The sequence below is a fragment of the Sus scrofa genome, chromosome 4, assembly GCF_054392235.1.
Source record: "Sus scrofa isolate SSC_HxYL_T2T_F1_AM1 chromosome 4, Sscrofa_HxYL_maternal_Yorkshire_Landrace_v2.0, whole genome shotgun sequence".
Taxonomy (NCBI): Eukaryota; Metazoa; Chordata; class Mammalia; order Artiodactyla; family Suidae; genus Sus; species Sus scrofa.
This window is the reverse complement of record NC_139386.1, coordinates 129,993,510-130,018,403: the sequence shown is the minus strand read 5'-3', so window position 1 is coordinate 130,018,403 and position 24,894 is coordinate 129,993,510. Positions and strand designations below refer to the sequence as shown.

The window sequence follows — 24,894 nt, the reverse complement described above, 5'->3', positions numbered from 1 at the left end:
ATGAGGAGAGGACTATCTCTTCAGTAAAGGGTGTCAGGGAAAGTGGACCACTGTCTCACACCTTACACGAAAATTAACTCAAAATGAATTAAAGACTTGAACATAAGACCTGAAACCGTAAAATTCCTAGAAGAAAACACAGGCGGTAAGCTCCTTGACATCAATCTTGGCAATGATATTTTGGATATGACAAAAATAAGTGTGATTACATCAAGCTAAAAAGCTTCTGTGCAGAAAAACCATCAACAAAATGAAAAGGCAACCTACTGAATAGGACTGGAAGAATTAATATTTAAAATGTTCATACTACCCAAAGTAACCTAAAATTGTAAAGCAATTCCTATCAAAATACCCATGACATTTTTCGCAGAACTAGAAAAAAATCCTAAAATTCATACAGAACTACAGAAGACCCCAAATAGCCAAAGTAATCTTGAGAAAAAAGGACAAAGCTGGAGCTCCCTAACTTTAGATATACTACAAAGCTACAGTAATCAAAACTGTATGGTACTGGCACACATGTGCACACACACACACACGCAGATCAATGAAACAGCATAAAGAACCTAGAATTAAACCTATGCACCCATGGTCAATTAATCTACAACAAAAGAGACAAGAATATACAATGGAGAAAAAAATCTCTTCTATAAGTGGTGCTGGGAGACCTGGACAGCTACATGTACAAGGGTGAAATTAGAGCATTGTTTCACACCATGTCCAAAATGCAAGACCCGAAACATAAAGCCCCTAGAAGAAATCACAGGCAGACACTCTTTGACATAGATCACAGCAGCATATTTATTTGGATCTGTCTCCTAAGGCAAAGGAAACAAAAAACAAATGGGACCTAATTAAAAGCTTTATAGCACAGCAAAAGAAACCATCAACAAATGATAAAAATACAACTTACTGAATGGGAGAAAATATTTGCAAATCATCTATCTGATAGTTAATATCTACAACAAAGATCAAAAACGACATCAAGGAGTTCCCGTCGTGGCACAGTGGTTAACGAATCCGACTAGGAACCATGAGGTTGTGGGTTCGATCCCTGGCCTTGCTCAGTGGGTTAAGGATCCGGCGTTACTGCGAGCTGTGGTGTAGGTCGCAGACGCAGCTCAGATCCCGAGTGGCTGCAGCTGTGGCGTAGGCTGGTGACTACAGCTCCGAGTCGACGCCTAGCCTGGGAACCTCCACATGTCTTGGGAGCAGCCCAAGAAAAGACAAAAAAAGACCAAAAAAAAATAAATAAATAAAAATGGGCAGAGAATCTGAAGAGACAGTTTTACAGAGAAGAGATACAGATGGCCAACAGGCACATGCTAATCGTGAGAGAAATACAAATCAAAACCACAAGATACCACCTCACACCTGACTGAATGGCTATCATCAAAAACTCTACAAAAACAAATGCTGGCGAGGATATAGAGAAAAGGGGACCCTAGCACACTGTTGGCGATAATGTAAATTGTTTCCAGGCACCATGGAACACAGTAGGGAGGTTCCTCAAAAAATTAAAACTAGAATTACCATATGATCCAGCAATTCCACTCTTGCATATATATCCAAAGAGAGTGAAAACACTAATTTGAAAAAGTACATGCACCTCAGTGTTCACAGCAGCATTATTTGCAATAGTCAAGATATGGAAGCAACCTAAGTGTCCATCGAATGGATAAAGAAGATGTGGTATACGTACAAAGTGGAATATTACTCAGCCATAAGACAGACCGAAATTCTGCAATTTGCAACAGTATGGGTGCACCTAGAGAGTATTATGCTTAGTGAAATAAATCAGACGAGGACAAATATTGTATGTTAACACTTATATGTGGAATCTAAAAAGTAAAACAAGCAAATGCGTGTAACAAAAGAGAAACAGCCTCACAGATTAAGAGAAGAAACTACTGGTTGCCAGTGGGAAGAGGGGAGGCAGGGGGGGGGCGAGGGAAGGGGAGAGGACGGAGAGGCACAAACTATCGCCATGTACAAAGTCAATAAGCTACAGTGTATACTGCACAGCACAGGGAAATACAGCGTTACTTCACAGTAACTTTAAATGGACTATAATTAATCGATAAAAATACTGAATCACTATGTTATATTTGAATCCCACGTCGCTGTGGCTGTGGTGTAGGCTGGTAGCTGCAACTCCAATTTGACCCCTAGCCCCCGGAACTTCCATATGCCATGGGTGCGGCCCTAAAAAAAAAAAAGCCGAAAAAAAGGAACCAAATGTCATAAAAGGAACCAGAGCATCTTGGGGAACTGGCTAGTTCTAAGGTTGGGGTAGAGGAAATACAAGTTAAGCCTGGAGCATCTTATGGTACCAGAAAGTGAGCAGGTGCTTCAAAACAAAATAGACTGTCAAAGGGACACAGCAACCTACCTGAAACTTCCCAGTGGCCAATCCTAGGACAATTTCAGCAACAAAATAACAATATAATACTGAATTATGACGCAAAATATAAAAGAAAGAAACATACTGATGTAAGTGGCTGAAAAATAAATGAGGTAGAGGACAAATCCTCCTCGTGGAAAAACTGCACGTGAGATTCGCAGAGCCCTCGCCCACTCACTGCCCAGAGGGGCCCCACGGCCTTGTCCTCTTCTCCCGTCACAGCTTAAAAGGCAGCTTGCAAAACAGCCAGAATACCTGATGTCCTGCGGACGAAAGAAGAGGATGTCCTCAAACTCCCTGTACCGGGAACCCACGTCGGTGGCACCACCACTGACTTCCGAGCGGAACCTTTTATCCGTAAAAGGAAACACGACGGCACCTGCATCAAAACTAAAGCGACGGCTCTGCCGGCAGCTCGTGCCACTGCTGCACTGAAGACCTGGCTGGTGTCGCTGTCGCGCTCCAGGGATGCTGGTCGGCAGGCTCTGCTGACGTGCTGCCGCCACTGGAGCCACTCCTGCTGCTCGGGGCCTCGCTCCCGGAACCTTCCCCAGTGAGAACCAGCCAGCCCTGCAGGAGCCTCGGTCGGCTGCTGGTCAGGACCCCCGGCCTCCATCACTCTCCCAGCACAGACTCTGCTCTTGGCCATGTGGTCACTGCGCCCTCCTGCAACCACAAGGGAGCTCACTCGGTAGGTCTGGTGTGGAGGCTGGTCTGGGGAGTCCTGTGCAGTCTGCCATGAACACGCAGAGGAGGCCAGGTCCGATCTTCAGCGCTTCCCAGGTCCTGAAGGGACTGAGAAGGAAAAGCAAGCCGTGCGGAGAAGGCTGTGACCCTGCTCCAGCTCCTGAGTTTACTGCGACTCATCCTGAGGTCACAGGCTGGTCTGAGGGCATGCAGGTGCCCTCTGTGCCTGTCCAGCTGTCCCCACAGCGCACTCAAGACGGGTCTGCAGCTCCCACTGCTCAGGCCACTGAGTGGGTAGGAACAACCGCTGGGCAGTCTTAAGCTGCTCTCCACAGACTCCTTAACAGAAAATAAAGTTGTCAGAAAATAAATATCAGTCTTGAAATAAATAAATGAATGAATAAAGGAGTTCCCGTTGTGGTGCAGCGGAAATGGATCTGACTAGGAACCATGAGGTTTTGGGTTCAATCCCTGGCCTTGCTCCCACAGCTCGTTGCTGTGAGCTATGGTGTAGGTTACAGATGCAGCTCGGATCCCACGTTGCCGTGGCTGTGGTGTAAGCAGCAGCTCCAATTCGACATCTAGCCTGGGAACCTCCATATGCTGCCTGTGTGGCCCTAAAAAGACAAAAGACACACACACACACCTCTAGCCTGGGAACCTCCATATGCTGCCTGTGTGGCCCTAAAAAGACAAAACACACACACACACACCACATACACCTCTAGCCTGGGAACCTCCATATGCTGCCTGTGTGGCCCTAAAAAGAAAACACACACACGCACACACACACACACAAAAAGAAGAGTTCCTGTTGTGGCGCAGTGGTTAACGAATCCGACTAAGAACCTTGAGGTTGCGGGTTCGGTCCCTGCCCTTGCTCAGTGGGTTAAGGATCCGGCGTTGCCGTGAGCTGTGGTGTAGGTTGCAGACGCGGCTCGGATCCCACATTGCTGTGGCTCTGGTGTAGGCCTGTGACTGCAGCTCCAATTCGACCCCTAGCCCGGGAACGTCTATATGCTGTGGGAGCGGTCCAAGAAATGGCCAAAAAAAAGAAAAGTGATTAAACAAACAAAAAACACCAGAACCTCAAAAAAAAAAAGAAAAGAATAAAACTATATGTAGAACTATCCCTTCCAGGAGGCGGGGCTTCTTCACACTTGAAGGGCAGGTGAAACTCGGTGACTTGCTCCCAAAGAAGAGAACAGGAAGAGGAAAAACACCTTCCCCGAGTGATGCGGGTTCACGTCCCGCGTGGCGTCACGTGCATATTGTGTCCCCTGATGGGTATGAAGAGGAGGGCATTGCTGTCAGCTGTGGTGTAGATCACAGACGAGGCTCGGATCCCACATTGCTGTGGTGTAGGCCGGCAACTACAGCTCCGATTCGGCCCCTAGCCTGGGAACCTCCATGTGCTGCACGTGCGGCCTTAAAAAAAGCAAAATAAATAAATAAATAAAATCAAAGGGAGTCCCCACTGTGGCATAGTGGGTTAATGATGGCTTGTGTCTGTGGAGGCACCAGTTCCATCCCAGGCCCCGCATTGCTGCAGCTGAAGCACAGGTCACAGCTCTAGCTGAGATTCGATGCCTAGCCCGGAACTTCCATATGCCATGGGTTCAGCTGAGAAAGGAGGGAGGGAGGCAGGGAAAAGGGAAGGAAGGGAGGGGAGAGAGAGAGAAAGAAAAGCAAGAGGACATTAATGAAAAAAACTGGTGAAATCCAAATAAAATCTAAAATGTAATTAATAGCAATAAACCATGCAGTTCCTTAGTTTCAGCAAGTGTCATCACAGAAATGCAAGACGTAAATGATGGGAAAAGTGGGTGAGTGATACACACACGAACTCTGTACTCTGCCACTTTCTGTAAATCTCAAATTATTTCAACATAAAAAATTTCGTTTTTAAAGTACTAGCTGAACATAAGAAAGGACACACAGACCAGTCGCTGTCCTCAGAGGACCGTGCATCCTGGTTTGCCTGGGAGAGTCTCCAGTTTCTAACTGTCAACTCGGCGGCAGCATCAAGTACAAGCACCTCCTCTTACTTCCTCAAGCGCTCTGATTTAGACATTAAATTGTATGGTCACCCCAGCGAAAGGCACAGGCCACTCGGGAGTGGTCGGAGATGGGAAGCGACGGTGGCCTGGAGGGCTAGCTGGGGAGCGAGGAAGCCGAGCCAGAAGCCGGAGGGACAGGAAAGGGGGAGTCTGGCCCAGGCCTGGGCAGCTTCAAGAAGAAGGGCCCAGAGGAGGTAAGACCCAGGGTGTGTTCCTTTCAAGACACAGATGTGGGATTTGGAGAAAACTAAGGAAAGCAGCAGACACGATGAAAAAGATGGGGTCAGCCAGGTTTAGAACAGGACACGAACTTTATTGGGGCAGTCATGTATTTCCAACACACAGGAGGGAGAGTGGCTACACTGCCCTTCAACCCTCCAAATGAAAAACCTACCAAATCAGTTTTATTGAGAGAGATCCCCCCCATTTATCCATTCTTTCCCTAACTTGTCCTACACTTGCTCTGCGCCCTGAATACACACTGAGCTCCCGCTCACCCACACTAACTCTCAAAGGGACTGTGAGATTCCTCTCAACAGCAGTATTTCCACTTGCCAAGCTCTCAACCTAAACAAGCCTGAAGCAGCTGCTTCCCTGGGCCTTGGGCATCTGACCCCATCTCTGGTTCGGTCATGTGCTCTGCTGACTCAGAGCCCAGACGCCTCCTCTCCAGGACGCCCCGCCCTGCCCCCCACGTGTTGCCCTCAGTAAAGCATGACCCCCAGGTTTTCTTAGGAACTCCGAAGCTCAATGGGAAGAAGCATTTTCTGAAAACCCTGTTGCTCTTTCAGGGAAGATCTGAATCCTCAACAGCTTTTACTATGAAAAGTAAACAGTGTGATTCAGTTTCACTTTCTATTTAAATACTTCAGGAACTAGTTCATACGCTGTTATACTCAGAGAATGGAGACTTAAAAAAAAATCTTGCCCTTTGAATAATTCCATCACCTTGAGATTTTCAAACCCTTGAAAACCCCAGCAGATTTACTATACTTAGTGGAGTCTCTGTAACGTATCACGCAGTGTCTTGTGCTTATGGTCCTGTCCAGAGACTAGGTAATCTGCCTGCTCATTTAAACATTTCCCGAGAGGCAAGGAAAGGGCTACAGTGTGAAGTCTGAATGGCTAATAGCCTCACGTCAGAGGCCCTGGTAGGAAAAGAGGAGGAAGGAGGGCCAGGTCACCTCTGCTGGGCTGAGGGGGCGTGGGGAGCAGGGGTGACTCACCTGAAATGGGTCTAGAAAGGCCTGAGCGAGTTGGGCCCGGCTCCCGGGCTGGCAGCACGTCCAGGCTCTCCTCCCGCTGCAGCTCCGCCTGGAGCTGAGAAGCACGGGGCGGTGACTGCATAGCCAGGTGCCCAGCGCGACTACTGGTAAAATACCCTGATGAATGAAATTGGTTCTTCTGCAACAAGGCTCCTATTCTTTGGGTTGTGTGTCCTTTTCCAGATTAAACTAGCAAAATGTGGACTTTTGTAAAATCTCAGCCACCTAGCTCTCTGCTGTCTAAATTTTCAAGCCTTCAGGTCCCTGTCGGTCAGCAAAAATCCTTGCATTTTGGAAAACCAATTACCAATGAAGGAGCCAGGAGGTGGAACTGGATCACAGTGCTTTTAGCCCAAGGCAGCAGAGCCGAGCCCTTCCCTCTCAAAGAGCGGGCGTCGCCTCCCACGGAGAGGAGCCGGCCGCTCCATGGTGCTGCTCTCCAGTCGGCTTCCCAGCACCTCTGCAGTCATAACCAAAGCAAAGGAGAATACTGTACGACTTCAGCAAAAGCCAGCCCCTGTGCAACATCTTCAGGAAATTCTGCACTCCCTGGGGCTTGCAAAACTCCCTGTGTCTTGCAGACCAGAGGCAAGATCTCAGTCACCTCGCTCTAGTTTGCATAATTAAAGGAAGTGGAAGGTGGTTATTTTCTGGGTGACCCCTGACCCAACCAAGCTCACAGGACCTATAACAGAAATAAGACAGTGATAAAATGAGGTGTTGTAGCCGTGACCGCTTTTATGATTTAAAAGAACAAGAAAAACCAGGTCCCTGGATGCCCACCTGACCCCCGACGTACTAGGCTCTTAGAGCCAAGGCCGTGTCCACCGTACTGTTATTTTTTGAGTGCCATACAGCAGTATAATTTCGTAATTCATAAATTTCATAAATCGTAATTCATACGGCATTTCAGAGAAACACCGCACTAATATCTTCTGTAATTCCTTGACCTCCATTTTTTTTACATAGAAAGCAAGGCCAACGGTCTGTTGACTCCCTCTCACATCCTCACTTTCTTTCCTGTCTTTCTCCCATTGTCCTATCAATATATTAGCCATCTTTGGAGAAAAAAATCAAAACACCAATTTTAAAGCCACATTCAGTATGGCTACGCGGCGGGGGAGAAGGGTGCACCTTCCAGGCCAGCAGCCCTACCTCCTGTCCACACTGGGCAGCCAGGTGGATGGCCTTTGTACAAAGAGTCTTACACCCAAGGGAAAGAGACTGAAAATCCCTCGGGCTGGTCTAAATCCCTTCCTATGAGGAAGGCACAAACTAAGACCCAGAGCCTTGCCCTGACACAAGCTGAAGCCACTTTCAGCAGAGCCATTGCTAGAAACTAGGTCTCAAACTCCTAGTCTAGGGCAACCAAAAAGTCCAAGGAGCTTTGAAGAGAGAGGGGCGCTCAAAACAGAACTCTTTCAATCAAAACCCACCTGGCCCGGGCCGCCGCCCGTCTGGGTGAGCTAAACTGAGATGCCTCCACCTCCGCCCCCACTTCCGCTGCAGAGCAAGGGTCACTGCCACGCGGAGAGCCCAACTGGTGGACGGGGTTGGGGTGTGAGTCACAACAATTTGGTTTTAAGGCTCAGAAATTTTTGTTTGAAGCTGGTCAGAGGGTGAAAGATCATGGGGCCAGGGAGCAGCCCCTGGCTTTTTTTTTTGAGAGTTTGGGAAGAGCTCAGCTGCACGGGGAGTTTCTCGGGGAAAGCCTCTAGGACAGAGAAGGACTATTTACTAAGCGGGCGAGGAAGCTGTTACTGAAGACCTTTCTAACCCACCCCGGTCAGGTTCAAGTCAGTAAAACCAGCAAACACGCCCATCACTACTTTGTGCTCTCTGTGATTAAAACCTTGAGGTTTCTGTGGAAAGTAACACACCAAGAAAGCCGGCTTGCTCGCTCACGATGGCAAGAGAAGCAGAGATCTGCAAAAGGAGGGTTCTGGGCCTTTTGGGGGGTGGGGGGACGTTCGCATTAGTATGAGGATCTATAAAAGCTTCCCGGTTAATTTATTTTCTAGGAATGTATGGAATTTACTGGCTGGATAAACGCAGTCACACTCCGTCCTCAACTTGCTCAGCTGCAGGCCCGGGGAAGGGGGGGTAGGCCTGACAAAGCGGTGTGGAGCTTTGAGTCCCCCCTGAAGCTGTCTCCTCCCTCCTACACTCCCGGGGCGCATCCTGCACCCGCCCGCGGCTTCAGAACCACGCACACTCATTCATCCAGTCAGAGAATGGAGATTTACCGGGCGCCCACCACGGGCCAGGCCTTCCCTGCAGGACCACTCACGAGTGTCTTCCCCGAAGCCCCGTGCAGTTTCTCCACGAGGCTCGGAGGGCTGCACTCTGCACACACCCTCGTTTCCCACAGACGCTTGCGCTCCAGCTGGGCCTGTGACATGTTCAGTAAACCATGAGCACAGGAAGCAAAATGGGAAAAGGCTGGGACACGTGGCCAGGTTGGCCCCATTTAAACCCTAACATTAGGGTAATTGGCAAAAACCAGCTGGTTGATCTCGGGCAGGTGGTTAAATCCGCTGAGCCTCAGCTTATTTGAAAATGGAGAATAACAGATTCCTTAAAGGGTTACTTATTTAATGGGACATAAAGACACAGAAACTACCAATATTAGGTAAATACATAGAGGCCACCAATATTAGGTAAAAACTTCTAAGATTCAGCCACATGTTTGTTTTTATTTTCATTTTAATACTTTAAGTAGGAGTTCCCGCTGTGACTCAGTGGTAATGAATCCAAGTCGTATGCATGAGGACAAAGGTTTGATCCCTGGCCTCGCTCAGTGGGTTAAGGATCCGGCGTTGCCATGAGCTGTGGTGTAGGTGGCAGACAAGGCTCAGATCCGGCGTTGCTGTGGCTGTGGTGTTGACCAGCAGCTGCAGCTCCAGTTCGGCCCCTAGCCTGGGAACTTCCATATGCCGTGGGTGAGGCCCTAAAGAGGCAAAAACAAACAAAAACCCTTTACGGTAACACTTACATAGCACTTGCTTTGTACTGGGCACTATTCCAAGTATTTTACATGGATTAAATTAATTCTCCCTAACAACAGCCTTCTGAGGTAAGCACAATCATTACACCGACTTTCAACAAAAGATGTGACGGAGGCACAGAGAGGTTAAGGGACTTGCCAAGGTCACACAGCTCGTCCGTGGTAGTATCAGGCTTCAAATCATGTTCATGTGCACATAGTTGAACAACTCAAAAAATTCTACGACTTCCTATGAAAAGCCCCCCTCTGCCCTTCCCTCCCTGCCCTCCCTGCTCCACCTATTTAACTACTGCGCTTCTGAGTCTCAGGCTCTTCCACTACCGGAAACCACCGCCCGCCTCGGTGGTCCATATGCTTCCCCTCTTCCATCCTTTCAATATCATTTCTAATTAGATTGATGTTCAAACTTTACGTCATTATCGTCTGTAACCTTACTTCAGGCAAGCCCTGCCATAGGCTGCCTTTCTCTTTCTTTCTTATACAACTGCTAACCCGAGGTAAAATCTGTCTTACTGGCTTGCTTAGTTTCTAGTATTTTCCACTAAGCCATCACCCAACTCCCTGCCCTGTTCATCTCCACTCCTTCTACTGAAACACACCGTGTGTCTATCAAACCCTTGAACACAACCCTCCCAGGGCCTTTCTGCTCCAGTCTAGGCTGGAGGCCTCTAGTTCTGCTACTCAGCCATTTCTCAGGAGCTCTCTTTATCGTCTCTGTAATTACACGTGCTTCTTTCTTGGGCTAGTTCACCTGGGTTCTTTGAATTCTAATGAAGTTAAATTTATCAGTTTTTTTTCCATTTGTGGTTTTTTTGTCCTGTTAAAGAAATATGTGCCTACTCCAAAGCTGTGAAATTTTTCCAAGTTTTCTTCTAGAAGTTTTACAATTTTAGCTTTTATGTTTGGGCCTGAGATCCATTTCAGTTACTTATCACGTATGGTATGAGGTAAGGTTGGAGGTTCTGTATTTCCATAAAGAGAACCAGTTGATCTAGCGTCAGATTTTCCTTTTACCTACTGAAATGCCTTGGATGCTTCGTCAAAAATCAATTGACTATATAGGTCTGAGTCTATAACAGGACTCTATTATCTTCTATTGACCCTTATATCTCTCTTTATGCCAATACCAGAATGTCTTGATAATCATAACTCACAACGAAGTCTCCAAATTAAACAGTGTAAGACTTCCAACTTTGTCCTTTACAGAATTGTTCTGGCCATTCTCTGTCCTTTGCATTACTCCATAAATTTCACAATCAGCTTCACTGTGATTGCAAAGAATCTATAGGTCAGTTTGGACAAATTAATATCTTCGCAATGTTAAATCTCTGACCCATGAACATGGCACACCTCTCCACTTATTTAGGGCTCCTTTAACTTATCTCAGCAATGTTTTGTAGTTTTTAGTGTGTAAGTCTCACACAGATCTTGTAAAATATGTCCCTAATACTTCATGTTTGTTTTAAAAATAAACTTTAGAAGTTCCCATCGTGGCTCAGTGGTTAACGAATCCGACTAGGAACCATGAGGTTGACGGTTCGGTCCCTGGCCTTGCTCAGCGGGTTGAGGATCAGGCGTTGCCGTGAGCTGTGGTGTAGGTTGCAGACATGGCTCAGATCCCGTGTTGCTGTGGCTGTGGTGTAGCCCGGCAGCAAACAACTCCAATTAGACCCCTAGCCTGGGAACCTCCATATGCCGCAGGAACAGCCCTAGAAATGGCAAAAAACAAAAAACAATTTTAAAATAAAAATAAACTTTACTTTTTGGAGCAGTTTTATATTCATGGCAAAATCCAAGCACAGAGAGTTCCCATATACCCCCTGCCCCCACATACACCCCCATCTCAAGTGTTTTTATGCTATTGTAAGGGATATTTTAAATTTTTCTTTTCTAATTGTTCATTGTTAGTATAGAGAAAAAGAATTTTGTCTTTGGAGGGCCATACCCACAGCACATGGAGGTTCCCAGGCTAGGGGTCTAATTGGAGCTGTTGCTGCTGGCCTACATCACAGCAACACCAGATTTGAGCCGTGTCTGTGACCTAACCACAACTCATGGCAACACCGGATCCTTAACCCACTGATAGAGGTCAGGGATCAAACCCGCAACCTCATGGTTCCTAGTAGGATTCGTTTCGTTTCCACTGCACCACAACAGGAACTCCCAAGAATTTTTATATGTTGACCTTATATCCTGTGAATTTGCCAATCTACTTATTAGTTCTAGTAGCTTTCCCACAGAATCTTAGGATTTTCTACATACTCAATCAATCACATCATCTGCAAGTAAAATTTACTTCTTTGCCAATCTATATGTTTTGGCTTACTGCCCTGGCTAGGACCTTCAGAACAATATGAAATATAAGTGGTGAAAGCAGACATTCTTAGATCTTAGAAAATATTCAATCTTTCACCGTTAAGAACGATATAAGATGTAAAGTTTACACAGAAGGCCTTTATTAGGTTGAAGACGTTCCCTGGTATTCACAGTTTACTGAAAGATTTTCATAAACGGGTGTTGAATTTTGCCAAAGGCTTTCAATGCCATAGCAGTGACAACACCAAGTAGTGAGACTAGAGGCCACAAGGGAAGTCCTACTATTAATTTATTTAATTACATTCTTATTAGAAAACACACTCTATGTGATTTGGTTTTACATTTACCGAAACTTGTTTTATGACTCATGGTATGGCCTAACTTGGTGCTTTTTTTCATATGCACTTGAAAGGAACATGTAGTCCTTGTTTTGGGGTAGAGGGTCCTTAAATGACAATTAGGTCATGTTGGTTGATAGTGTTGTTAGTATCTTTCATATCCTTACTGATTTTGTCAGTCTGTTCTATTAGTGACTGAAAGAGGAATATTGAAAACTCTAAAAAATAATAATTTTTGATTAGTTTTTGTTGCATGTATTTTGAAGCTGTTATTAGATACACATTTAGAATTCGTACATCCTCTTGATGAATTGCACTCTCAACTACTAGGAAATGACCCTCTTTCTTCCACATGACATTTCTTGTTGTAAGACATACTTTGATATTAACGCAGTCATCCTAGCTTTTTTATGGATGGTGTTTGCATGGTATAACTTTTCTATCCTTTTACTTTTAATCTACCTATGTATTTACATTTAAAGTAGATTCTCTCTAGACAACGCAGAGTTGAGTCTTGCTTTTTATCCAGTTAGTCTGACAGTATCTGCCTTGTAACTGCAGTGTTTAGACACTTCATATTTAAAATAAAATTTTACTTATAACACTGCACCTTCAAATAATGTTATATAACTTCAGGTATAATATATAGACCTCATAACAAAACTTCATAACTATTATTTCATTCCTCCTATCCTCTGTACTACTAGTGTCATACATTTTACTCCTACATATGGTCTAAACCCCATATAAATGCATATAATTTTTGCCTTAAATAGTCAACTGGGTTTTAAATAAAAATTGTAATGAGGGGGGAAAGCCTTTTATATTTATCTACATATGTGCCATTTTAGGCACTCTTCATTCCTGTGTAAATCCATATTTCCATATGATTTTTTCTTCCTGCTTAAATAATATCTCTTACAGAAGTCTATTGACAAATTCCTTCAACCTTTGTTTTAAAAAGATTTTATTTTGCCTTTACTTCGAAGGATATTTTCACTTATTTCCAAGTTATCTTTTTTTTTCTTTAAGTGCATTAAAGATGTGATTCCAGAGTTGCCGCTATGGCACAATGGGACTGGTGGCATCTTGGGAGCCCTGGTAGCAGGTTCAATCTTTGACCCAGCATAGTGAATTAAGGGTCTTGCATTGCCCCAGTTGCAGTGCTGGTCACAACTGCCACTCAGATCTGATTCCTGGCCTGGGGAACACGATATGCAGTGGGACAGCCAAAAAAGAAAAAAAAAGGTAATTCCATTGTCTCTGGCTTTCATAACTTCAGACAAGAAGTCTGCAGTCACACTTTACCTTTGTTTTTCTGTGCATGCTGCTTTTAAGATTTTTCTCTTTATCACTGGTTTTCAGCAACTTGATTACAATACGGTTTCATATGAATTTTTGTATATGTTGGTTTATCCTGCTTGGGATTCACTGAGCTTCTTGGATCTCTGTCCTAGCATTTTTACCAAATTTAGAAAAGTGTTCACCATTGTCTTAGTATTATTATTTCTTTTTTTTTTTCTTTTTTTTTGGGCCATGCCCACAGTATGCAGAAATTCCTGGGCCAGGGATAGAATACATGCCACAGCAGTGACCTAAGCCACAGCAGTGACAATGCCAGATCCTAACTGCTAGGCCACCAGAAAACTCTAAGCATCATTTCTTAGATGCTTAGTATTCCAAAAAGATCTAACATTTTCGGATCTCCTTTTCTGCATGACTCCCTCTTGGAGTGGGTTCTTCCTCATACCTTTCAGCTGCCTCAGCCTCCCTGACCTACAATCTCTCCTCTACTCTGTGAGACCACTGTGCTGTATTTGGGACCCCCCCATCCCCATCCAGTCCCCCACTCCATGACTCAGAATATGCTTCCAAATAAAAACCTAAGTGATGAAAGAGCTCATCTCATGTGTCTCTCTCCCCTCAGAGACCACAATCCTGTACTAGCTCTAGTCCAGTATCAGAGAATAGCTGTTTCATACACTGTATATAGTTTCTAGTTAGTTACAGTGGCAAGATAAATTGGCCCCTATCACTTCATCATGGATTAAAACAGAAGTCCATTTATGCTTTTTTTTTTTTTTTCTTTTATGGCTGTACCCACAGCATATGGAAGTTCCCGGGCCTGGGATCAAATCTGCGGTAATGCAAGATCCTTAACCAATTGGACCAGGTTGGAGATTAGACGCACACCACTGAGAGACAACAATGGATCCCTAACTCACTGCACCACAGTGGGAACGCCTTATTTATGCTCTTTTGAAAATCCATTACTGACAACTTTGGGGAGGCAGTGGAAAGTAAACATGTGTTCAATCTACCACATTTAGCTGCAAATACACTTCAATTTTTAAAAGTGTAAATAAAATATAGTCGTTTTTAAATAATTATCCCAAAACAGTGAGAGGGCTAAAAACTGTTTTCAACTTTTCACCAAAATGTCTATATAGTCAGTTCAGTGAGAACTGACTTGAGCCATAATGTCAGGTTCCACATCTAACTGTTTTCTTTACTTCCTTTCAGACAGATCCCTTGATAAAAGAATTTTGCCTGGACTTGTTTGGCTTTCTCTCCAAACCCAATATTTATCATTAACTCAGCTTAAGCTGGTTGGTCAAGTGTCTTCACAGTAATATGGCTTGATTTTGTGATTTTGCTCTAAGAAGTATAACTCTGAACAATACTTTTGAGTTTCAGTCTCCTCTTTGCCTTTACTGACAAAATTAATCTGTTTCCTACACAATAACATGTCATTTGACTTACCAGGGAGGTAACCATACTTTGACTAAAAATTGCGTCAAAGAAAAAAGTGTCACAAGAAACACTACCCTTAGGAGCCATTATAACAAAGTCCCATGAAGTCCAATTTTCAAACATTCAGCACTGTATTTCTTATTGGAATGTCCCTTTTTCAGCTACTGTACCAAATCAACACTCTTACAGATTATTCTGTCCCAGCTCACACATATTCATGGTGTCCACTGACACTGTGGCCCAATTCAGCATTGACACTTACATAATTATTCTGTACTGCACTACTTACAATACTATCTTCATCATTAATTTTACTCTTTGATGAACTACTTCTGAATCACAAGAAATTTAATGCAGCACAAAAGTAACAACAAAGATGTAGTTTTACAACTATCCTGACATGAAACACATTATCCAAAATAATCTATAACTGATAATTGAAATTAGCTCTGATGAACTGACAGATACAGCCCTTTCAGTGAACAAACAACTATTAAGAAGGTAATAGGGAGTTCCCATTGTGGCTCAGTGGGTGATGAATCCAACTAGGAACCACGAGGTTGTGGGTTCAATCCCTGGCCTTGCTCAGTGGGTTAAGGATCTGGTATTGCCGTGAGCTGTGGTACAGACACAGCTCAGATCCCGAGTTGCTGTGGCTCTGGCGTAGGCCAGCAGCTACAGCTCAGATTGGCCCCCTAGCCTGGGAGCCTCCATATGCCACAGGTGCAGCCCTAGAAAAGGCAAAAATACAAAAAAAAAAAAAAAAAAGGATTTCTATAGAAATCTTAACTAATCTTACATTTTAAACTAGTTAAGTGTATGTGATCAAAGTTGGTCCATTAGTTTTTCCTTTACAACCATCAAATCATTTGCAAACTCCCTAACAGATTACCAGAGTTTGTGGACTACCTTTGAGGAAGCGTGCTTCGAAGATAGGCATTTGTATCTCTAATCAGTGGTAGTAAATACTGATTTTCAGGGCTTCATACAGAGAAGACATTTAATACCCATATGTGCTAAACAGTATTTTTTGGTTTTGTACATGTTAAGCACTCTTCTAGGCTCTGAGAACAGAGCAGTGAAAAAGATAGGTATCGTTTTCCTCTCTAGTGGAAAGTAGCAGACTCTATAAAGAAAACAAGTTCAGAAAATCTCAGTGCTATAAAGGAAATAGTGTAATGAGGTAAACCATGACTTGAAGGCAAAAGCTACTTTCGATGGGGTGTTCAGGAGAGAGCTCACTAGGAGGCACAGGTGGACAGATGCTGCGTGAGAGGCGAGATGGAGGGAGACAGTGACAAATGGAGACGATTCTAGGCAGAAGGCCCAGAAAATGCAAACGCCTTGAGGCAGTGGTAGTGGTTTTGCCTTCTGGGGGAACAGAGAGAAGGCTGCAATGGCTGAAGCAGAATGAGCAAGAGGAATGACAGGATGAGAAGCGGCTGGGAAGGCACTCAAACGCCAGATCAGCAGAGCCTGGAAGGCTGTGCTGAGGAGTTTGGGGAGCTACCAGAAGATGTAAGCGGGGGAGAGACAGGAGCTAATTCACCGTGACAGCACCGAGGCTCGTGGAAGGGCTGGAGAAAGGCAGAGCATCATTTAACAATCCAGCAAGAAATGACTGGCTGGAAGTAGCAGAGATGGGGAGAAGTCGACGTGTTTGGGAAGCACTTTCACAAGGAATAGGTAAGACCTGCCAATGCGCTGAATGCATTAATTAATGAAGAGCCACCAAAACGGGGAGATCCAAGAGGAGAAAGATCAGCATGTGCTGTAAAAGTTACGGGAAGCTTTCTGGAGGAGGCAGGATGAGAGCTGGGCTTCAGAGATGATCCAGCTACGGCTAAGAAGCGAAATGACAGGGATCTACCTGCAAACAGGTTGAGGTCGGACTGAGTTTCTGTGTCTTTGGAGACTCACTAGTTGCTAGCTTGGCACAGGTGCTGACTGTGGAGAAGCAGGCGGGAGAGCGGGTAGACTGGCACGGGAAAGGGCGGGACTGACCGTGGAAGATGGGGACACCCTCCCAGTCCCCAGGACAGCTATACCTTGGGCGTCCTACCAAGCAGACTGGCAGCGAGCCCGCTTACTAAGTTCTATATGTGGACCTGGGCACTCCTCTTACCGCTTCCCAGGAGAGCCCAGAGTGCTCACTGATCTGCCCGGCCTCAAGGTGACCTGTGAGTCAGTGGGCTGGGAGCTGGAACAGGTCTGTGTTACCTTTACTGTCCCTGGAAGACACGGCAACACCTAACACCCTGTAAATGCCTCAGATAACAAGTAAAGTAGCCCATAAACTCTGGGCTGGAAGCAGCAGTTCGTCTCTGGCAAAGGAGGTGGGGTCTTGCCAGCACCAGGTGGGAAGCCCCCCCAGGACCTTGGCACCGCCCACCCCCTCCTCTCAGCAGTCTGCAGCCCAGCCTTTCCTGACCCCCCAGGAGGGAATGTGCTAGACAATTCCCTAAGCAGCTGTTACACATGAAGAGGAGGCCAATGCTTCTACAGACTCCGTGGGGAAGCTCTGGCTCTGGTCCCCTGCCCCTGCCCCCTCTGCGACTGTCCAGATACTTCCCAGCCACATGGCTCCAGCTCAACTCTGAGCTCCATGAGGGCAAGGACACTGCCTGTCTTGTCCATGTCTGTCCCCGGCCACTGACACAGTGGATGCTTAGAAAACATTTTCTGAACAAATGAATACATGATCGACTACAGTGTGGGTTTAGGGGATGGGACACACAAACTGCTGAAAGCCTAACTAGCTCCCCCGGAGATCAGCCCACTCCCTCCATGGAGAGAGTGGCTGCCTTCCACTCGGTTGTGTACAAGGCACGACACAAGGTGCCGGGCACCTTTCCCCTAAATTGGCTCAGTTAACAGTCCCAACAGCCGCCCTTTAAAGGGAGCCCTCTAATCCACATTTTACTGCTGGGGAAACTGAAGGTCAGACAACCCAAGGTCATGCTGCTGGTAAGAGGCAGAGCCAGGACCCTCCCCAGGGCTGACCAACCCCAAAGCCCTCAGGCTTTCAGACGCAGCCCAAGAGCACGTCCATGGGCACAGGCCTCTCCCACCTGCCAGTCTGGGGGGCCATTCGGCTGCTCTCTAGTTCCCCCTCCCCCCTTAGCAGGAAGCCGTTCATCCAACTAACAACCCACCTGCTCCCACAGCAGAGCGCATGGCCCCGAGGAACCAGAGCTGGCCTTGGCTGGAACTTCTGGGGGGACCAACGACACAGGGCACCCTGAGCCTTGATCAGAGAGTCACCGTGTGCTTTCCCACCCCAGGGGGGGACAGGGATGTGGCCTTTGAGTTCAGCGTCACTGTGAAGTAATATAACAAGAACACAGGACTTAGAGCAAGCCAGATGTGGGTTTGAGTTCTGACAGGCTTTGGGACAAGACACTGCCTCTCTGTGTCTCAGTTCCTGCTGCTTTAGAAAGGTTTGATGCTACCTCCCTCAGGAAACTCTCTTGGGCATTAAATGACATCGGCATTTTTAAGGAGTTCACTCCATGGAGTTTCCGTCATGGCTCAGGGGTAGTGAACCTGACCGGTATCCATGAGGACGTGGGTTTGAGCCCTGGCCTTGCTCAGTGGGTTAAGGATCCAGCGTTGCGTGAGCTGTGGTGCAGGTTGCAGATGTGGCTTGGGTCCTGTGTTGCTGTGGCTGTGGTGTGGGCCAACGGCTGTAGCTCCAAGTTGACTCCTAGCCTGAGAACTTCCATATACCACGGGTGTGGCCCTAAAAAGCAAAAGAAAAGGGGGGGGGTTCACTCCACAACTCAAGCATTGCAGCAGCCATTACTGGTCCCACTTGTCCGATGAGCAAACTGAGGTGCCAAAAGGTTGAGTGGCCTACATTAGGAATAGAGGCTGTCTCCTAACTCATAAAATGAAAAGCTCTCTCCACTGCCTTCTTGATATTGTTGTTAGATCCTTAAAAGCAAAAACAGCAACCCCCCCACGACTGGTAGTTTTGCCTTGAACGTAGCTTTCTGGATCCTTCTCCTCTTCTTCTTGCTCCCCTCCCCCAAATTCTTTTTTTTTCTTTTTACACCACAGCTCACAGCAACGCCGGATCCTTGACCCACTGAGCAAGACCAGAGATCGACTCCCCAGCCTCATGAATCCTGGTCAGGTTCATGAACCACTGAACCACAAAGGGGACTCCCCCCTTCCCCAAATTCTTAACTCACCAGTCTCTCGGCACACAAATCAGACTGATCATCATAAAGCAGTGGAGAGATTCATGGGCAAAATGGGAGGCAAATACAATTCTCTCCACAAGCGAGACAAGCCTTCTCTGTTGGTGCAAAATCATGACTCACTCGAGGCCTTTTATGAGGGCCAGATGCTGAGCACACCTAAATTGCTTCCAATTGCTTCTACGGTGTGCTGGTGACGGGAGGGGAACAACCACCATCTCTCTATATGTTTACCCATTTACCAGGAAATATGTTTATACTGTTTTCCAATCAGGATTTACCACAAGCCGGGAGTTCCACACCTAATGACCAGGCCAAACCCAGCCCACTGTCAACAGAGAAAAGTCGGCCTCAAACATGAGAGATTTTAAATCACAATGGACGTTCGAGGAGCATGACTGCCAGCACTGTGAGCAGCAGGGCTGTCTCCAGCCGTCGACAGGGTGAGTGATGGTGGGGTCCGAGCCCAGGCTTCATCCTGGAAGCCTGAGAATCGAGGCACAGAGGCTTCCGAGGCGGAGCAGGCTCTCTGGGGCTGTGGCGGCTCCGAATATTTAGGTCTTTGGAAATTCCTGGTATGGCCTCTGACACCCAGAGCCGGACTGTGGGCTGGCCCACAGTCAGCAGCCCTAGCACCAGCCCAAGCTACTCTGGAGCCCCAGCCTGGGTGGCCCCCAAGGCCACCTGACCCCAGAAATCCAGATGGTCCCCTCATGCCCAGATGTTACCGCTTGCAAACTTAAGTCACTGTCAAAAATGTAAGCATTCTCTCTCTTTTCGTCTTTTTAGGGCCGCACCCGTGGCATATGGAGGTTCCCAGGCTCGGGGCTGCCAGCCTACACCACAGCCACAGCAACGCCGGATCCCTAACCCACCGAGTGAGGCCAGGGATCAAACTGGCAACCTCCTGGTTCCTTGTCGGATTTGTTTCCGCTGCGCCACGACGGGAACTCCTGAAATGTAAGCGTTCTCATTTTTTCTGTCCAGTGTTCTCAAGCTGGCACTCTCCTACGCCTCTCCTCCCAAACGCCAGCTGCCTCTCCTCCCTGCAAAGCTCTCCCTGGACTCCTGCCAATGCCCCTGATCCCTCACCTCACAGAGGGCTCTCTTCTCTCCCCGAGACCTGTCGGCCCCTAACACAGCACTCCTGAAGCCCCCTCAGCGATACCACGCTTCTCTCCTACATGTGTGTCTACATGGCTCAGCGGGTGGACTCAGACCAGATGAGGGGAGATGCAGAGTCCCACACTCCCTTCCAGCGGAACCCCCCTGGGGCCCACACTGTTGGGGCACAGCAGCTTCCCCACGTCCCAGCCCCCTTCCCTGTACCCTCTGGGGCCGGTGAGTGGGCAGGAGGAGGCCCCCTTCCCCTGCAGGCACCGAGTCACCCTGATGGCCCATCACTTGCTGCCACAGCCACACCGTGCATGGCACCACTGCCACCCAAGCCGTTCTCCAGCACAGGCTCCCAACCCTCTAGCTGTGCACCTGCTCCTCAGCCTCTGAAACCACTAGAGCCTTGATCCCTCCTCTTTCTCCCAGTCCATCATCCTCACAGCCTTCTCGCCTCGCCAGCCGGGCTCAAACTATCCTCTCACCCTCTCCCTCCACGGCCGGCGCCCCAGCCCTCTGCTGCCCCCACCCCCAGCCCGGCCCTCTGCACTGTGTCCCCTCCTCTGGTTGTGAGCGGACCGGTCCTGGTAACTTAAGACTTCTGGTTCCTTGATTCTGAGTATACACACCCCTGTTTCTGACCTCATCAGTGTCAGAATGAGACATGCCGACTGGATTAAACAATCAGACCAGGGCCTGGACCTGCGGGTGTCCATCATACTAAGCCTGGGGAGAAGTGAGTGTCCCAACAAGAAGTCCAAGAACTTCCTGTAAGAGAAGAGGGGGAAATGGAAGTGCAAATGCCCCCTACCCAGCAGAAGCGTGAGACCCCCAGTCTTGGAGAGCCTGGGGACCAGCAAGCCGAGACCCGAAGAATGACACGGAGTGAGCAGGGGAGCGCAGGGAGTGGGAGGTATTCCAGGCCGAGAAGACAGCATCTATAAAGCTCTGGAGGTAAGAGGCAAGACGAAGATGCTAGAACTGCTAGTATTTCAGTGTGTCTGGAGCAGAGTGAGACGGGCAGTGACAAGAGGGGACTTTGGACTAGTGAGCAGAGGCACACAGGGGCTGGGAGGTCTCTGATGATGGATGCGGAGTTTTTATTTTCTAGACAGCTTAGCACAGGCTCGAGATACACTCATCTGGGACTGGATTCAAACCCCAACCCTCCCTCGGTGGTTACAGGCAACCTTTCCAAGCGTCAGGTTTCTTTTTCCAATGGTCTAATCTAGACAAGCGACTATTCACATGTCACAGACTCGCTGGAGGAGCATATGACAGTGTATGTACGGCCCTGAACATGAACAGTCTGGGTAAAAAACAGTTATCACTACCATCAGCGCCTCTCTCCAGCCTGGCATTCCTGCCCTCACAGACCAAACAGTATCTCGGAAGCATCAGCGAACACATGTGGACGGAAGGTGCAGCACCCCCGTGAACCGGCCTCGCCCCACCACGGCCTCTCCTTCCAGCAGTCCCTCGGCTCCCCCCAGCCCTGCTCCACGGTGCCCGCCCCCAGCCCAAGGTGCTCACGACTGCCCACAAGAACCCAAACTCAGCCATCGGAAGGCTGGGCCGCGGGGCTCCGGAGCCTCCAGAGATGACTCTGCCCCACAGGTGCGTTCTGGCCGGCAGGTCCTGCCGCGACAAAGCCACCAGAGCTCCTGTGGGCTGGGGAGGGGCCGGGAAGCCACTGCGGCGAGTCACAGCTGCCTGAGGAAGGAGACATGGGCAAGCTGGGCTGGGCGAGGCTTCTCCAAGCCTGTGTTAGCCTCCTCCAGAAGCCTGGGAGACCGACTCCCTCCACGTACACCCTAGAGCCTTAGCAGCCCTTTCAGGGCCAAGGGAGGTGGAAAGACTCCTGGGTTTGATGACCCAGACGCTGGGTCTGTCACTCACTATTGCCCCAGAGGCCCAAGGCCTTTAGGCATCTCTGTTCAGAAGCTGCTAGACACTTCCCTCTGAAGTAAAAGTCCTGCTCAGACACCAGAGGCTGAGTGTTAATTAGCTGTGGGCCTGGGCATAAGCCTGCCTGAGTGACTCCCGCCTTCTGCATCCAGGTCCCGGAGTCACGGAGATTTCAAATACGATAAAGGACATTACACTGAATAGTTGTTTGCCTTCGGAGGAAGCCTTGTGCCTTAAGCCCTTCTTTGGTGACAATGTACCGTGAGGGACAGCGTAAGATTGGTGACTAAGCCCAGCTTCAAATCCCCACGTACGAGTTGTGTGACCTCAGGCAAGTTATCGAGCTTTTCTGTACAATGCTTTTCTCCACCATAAGATAGAGGTAACCATAGAGCTACTTCATAAGCTTGATATGATCAGATGAATTACTAGTTATAAAGCACGTGGACCAGCACCTGGCACATCAGAAACGTCACGCGCATGATTGTTACATGATAATAACAGTAATACACGCATACATATGTCGATTCGCCCTGTGTCTCTGCTCTGTCTTCCAGGATGCCGGCTTCATCTTCCACAGCCCGCAGGCAGTTCCAGGCACCCCTTCTTGCTGGCAAAATGGGTAAACAACGCTACCTTCAATCTTTCTACTACGTCTTTTAGGGGAAGAGAAACACGCCTTCTAATAACTGTCACAGAACAAAACAAAGAGAGAGAGAAAGCTTTTCTCCCCCCCACCAAAAAAACCCAGAGGATTCTTTCATTTGCTGTAATTGGGTAATGCGGCCTCAGGACCTCCCCTGAGGCAGGGCTTAGGTCAGGCCCATCCAGAGCTGTGGTTCAAGAGCAACGCAGGGGGCGGATTCCCAGAGGAAGGTCAGCGAAGGATCTGGCTAAGGGGTGGAAGATGTCTCCTCCACGTCTCTGCTGGATGACAAGGGGCAGTGCTACATTCTGGGGCTATAACCCTCAGAGTCACAATCCCACCTCCAGGAGTTCACAGGCCAGAGGAGCCATCAGTCCTAACACAGCACAAAGAAGGAAACACGACCATGAGAGAACGGAGAAGGGCCACCCTAGGCAGCCAGCCAAAGGGGCAAGAGGTAAAAAGAGTGGAAGTGGCGCGCCGTCGAGATTCCCCAAAAGGTGAGTTTTGAAGGGCAAATAAAACCTCATCACGTGAAGAAGGGGAGCAGGAATTTCTAAGCACAGGGTGCAGCATGATCAAAGGCATAGGAAATGCACCCAGTTTGGAATGACTGGGGCATAGAGCTTGTAGGTGGATGGAGGGAGGGAGCTGTCTGCGAAGAGCAGTGAGATGCGAGGCAGAGACCAGCAGACCCCGGCAGGTCAGACTGATGCTGAGATCTACGTGGCAGCGGCATTAACCCCACAATTGAAAATCCCAAGAGCAGGAAACAAGCCAAAGATCAGGCAGAGGAAAAGGCGCCAGGGAAGAGCCTGAAATGTGTTACCAGAGAGGTTAAAGGACTCAGGTAAGATAACGGGAAAAACATGTCTTAAAGAAAAGGATGGAAAGGGGCTATTGCTGCAAAGAGACCAGGCTGGACAAAGCCTGGGAAGGCTGGTGATTAGGAATCAGTGCTGACCTTAACCTCTGACAGAACCGCTTCAGGAACCGTGGAAGGGCCAGGACTGCCCAGAAATTAGTGCATGGGAGTTAACAGCTGAAGTGATGAGAGCAGGCTACTCTTGCAAAAATGTCTGTATTTTGCAATAAAATGTACACTCAGGAACTTCCTTTCAGAAATGTATACTAAATAAATAATCAGGAAGACGTGAAAAGACTTATTTGCAAACATAGTTGGAGGTAACCCTATGATTACGGTTTAAAATGGCTAAATAGCAAAAACACAAAAAAATAAAAATAAAATGGCTAAATAACTGACAGTGCATCCATACAGTGGAGATTTTTAATGCAATTTAAATCATGTTATGGTAGAAAACCTACCGACACAGGAAAAGTGTCAGCTCACAAAGCAGCTATCCAGAATGCTCCTGATGTTGAAATCAAGGACTAGGACATGTCACAGAAGTAAGACTGGGAGGCCATAAACCAGATGTGGACACTGATGACGACCTCCCGAAGGGGGACTACGGGTGTTCGAAACATGTTCCATTATTTCCACTTCCCAAGTTTTCTACTACTCTATTTCTTCTGTAATGAGGAAAAAAATTAAAAACTTGCCAGTAAGGAAAGGAGAAAGGAATTGACTTCAAGGGAAATAGGTTTACGCTTCTACAGGCTGAGGACTATCTGAGCTTGTTTATGAGTGAAGGAAAAAGAGGAGAGACTGAAGCTGGGAGAGAGGGAGTCAATGAAGGAGCCAGACGCCAAGGGGAACCTGGGGACCAGGCCCCCCGGGGGGCGCGGTGGAGGACGGCAGAGGCCCGAGGCCACGGGAGGGAGCACTGACAGAGGACTCACAGTCACCTGCCGCTCAGAGCAGGGAGAAGATTAAGGGCACGGAGGAGAGTGGAAAAGGTTTACTTACACCAGCTGCTGCGGGGAATTAGGAAGGCAATTAGCAGTAAGTGAAGGGATTGCAGAGAGGCTCCAGGGAGGGTCCAGCTGCCACTTCGGCACAGGAATTGACTCCACTGTCAGTTATTAGCCGCCGCTAAAGAGAAATAAGTGGCCTGGATCCATCCAATGAGTGTCCAAATAATATCCAGAAAATCTAAGCCAGCATAAGCACAGCCACTGAGGACTCCGCGAATGTAATGACTAGTCTCAGCCTGTTTGTCTCTTCTAGTCTGGCCGCGGGCAGTGGTACTTCACTGTAATTGTTATTTTAAAAGAATCTAAAAACTTT

The 24,894-nt window shown here is 47.6% G+C and overlaps 1 long non-coding RNA gene across 7 annotated transcripts in view; it reads right to left on the bottom strand.

The window, feature by feature from the left end:
- LOC110260382 (uncharacterized) overlaps positions 1-24,894 on the bottom strand; it is a 43,660-nt gene that overhangs the window by 10,933 nt on the left and 7,833 nt on the right. For 2 of the 7 annotated variants that reach the window (XR_014844798.1, XR_014844794.1), the window contains exon 3: positions 777-3,430. This is a non-coding gene — a long non-coding RNA (uncharacterized LOC110260382). Of the gene's footprint in view, positions 1-776; positions 3,431-6,377; positions 7,102-8,662; positions 8,828-24,894 lie in introns of those variants that run through there. The other 5 variants (XR_014844797.1, XR_014844796.1, XR_014844793.1 and 2 more) reach the window with 5 other exon arrangements.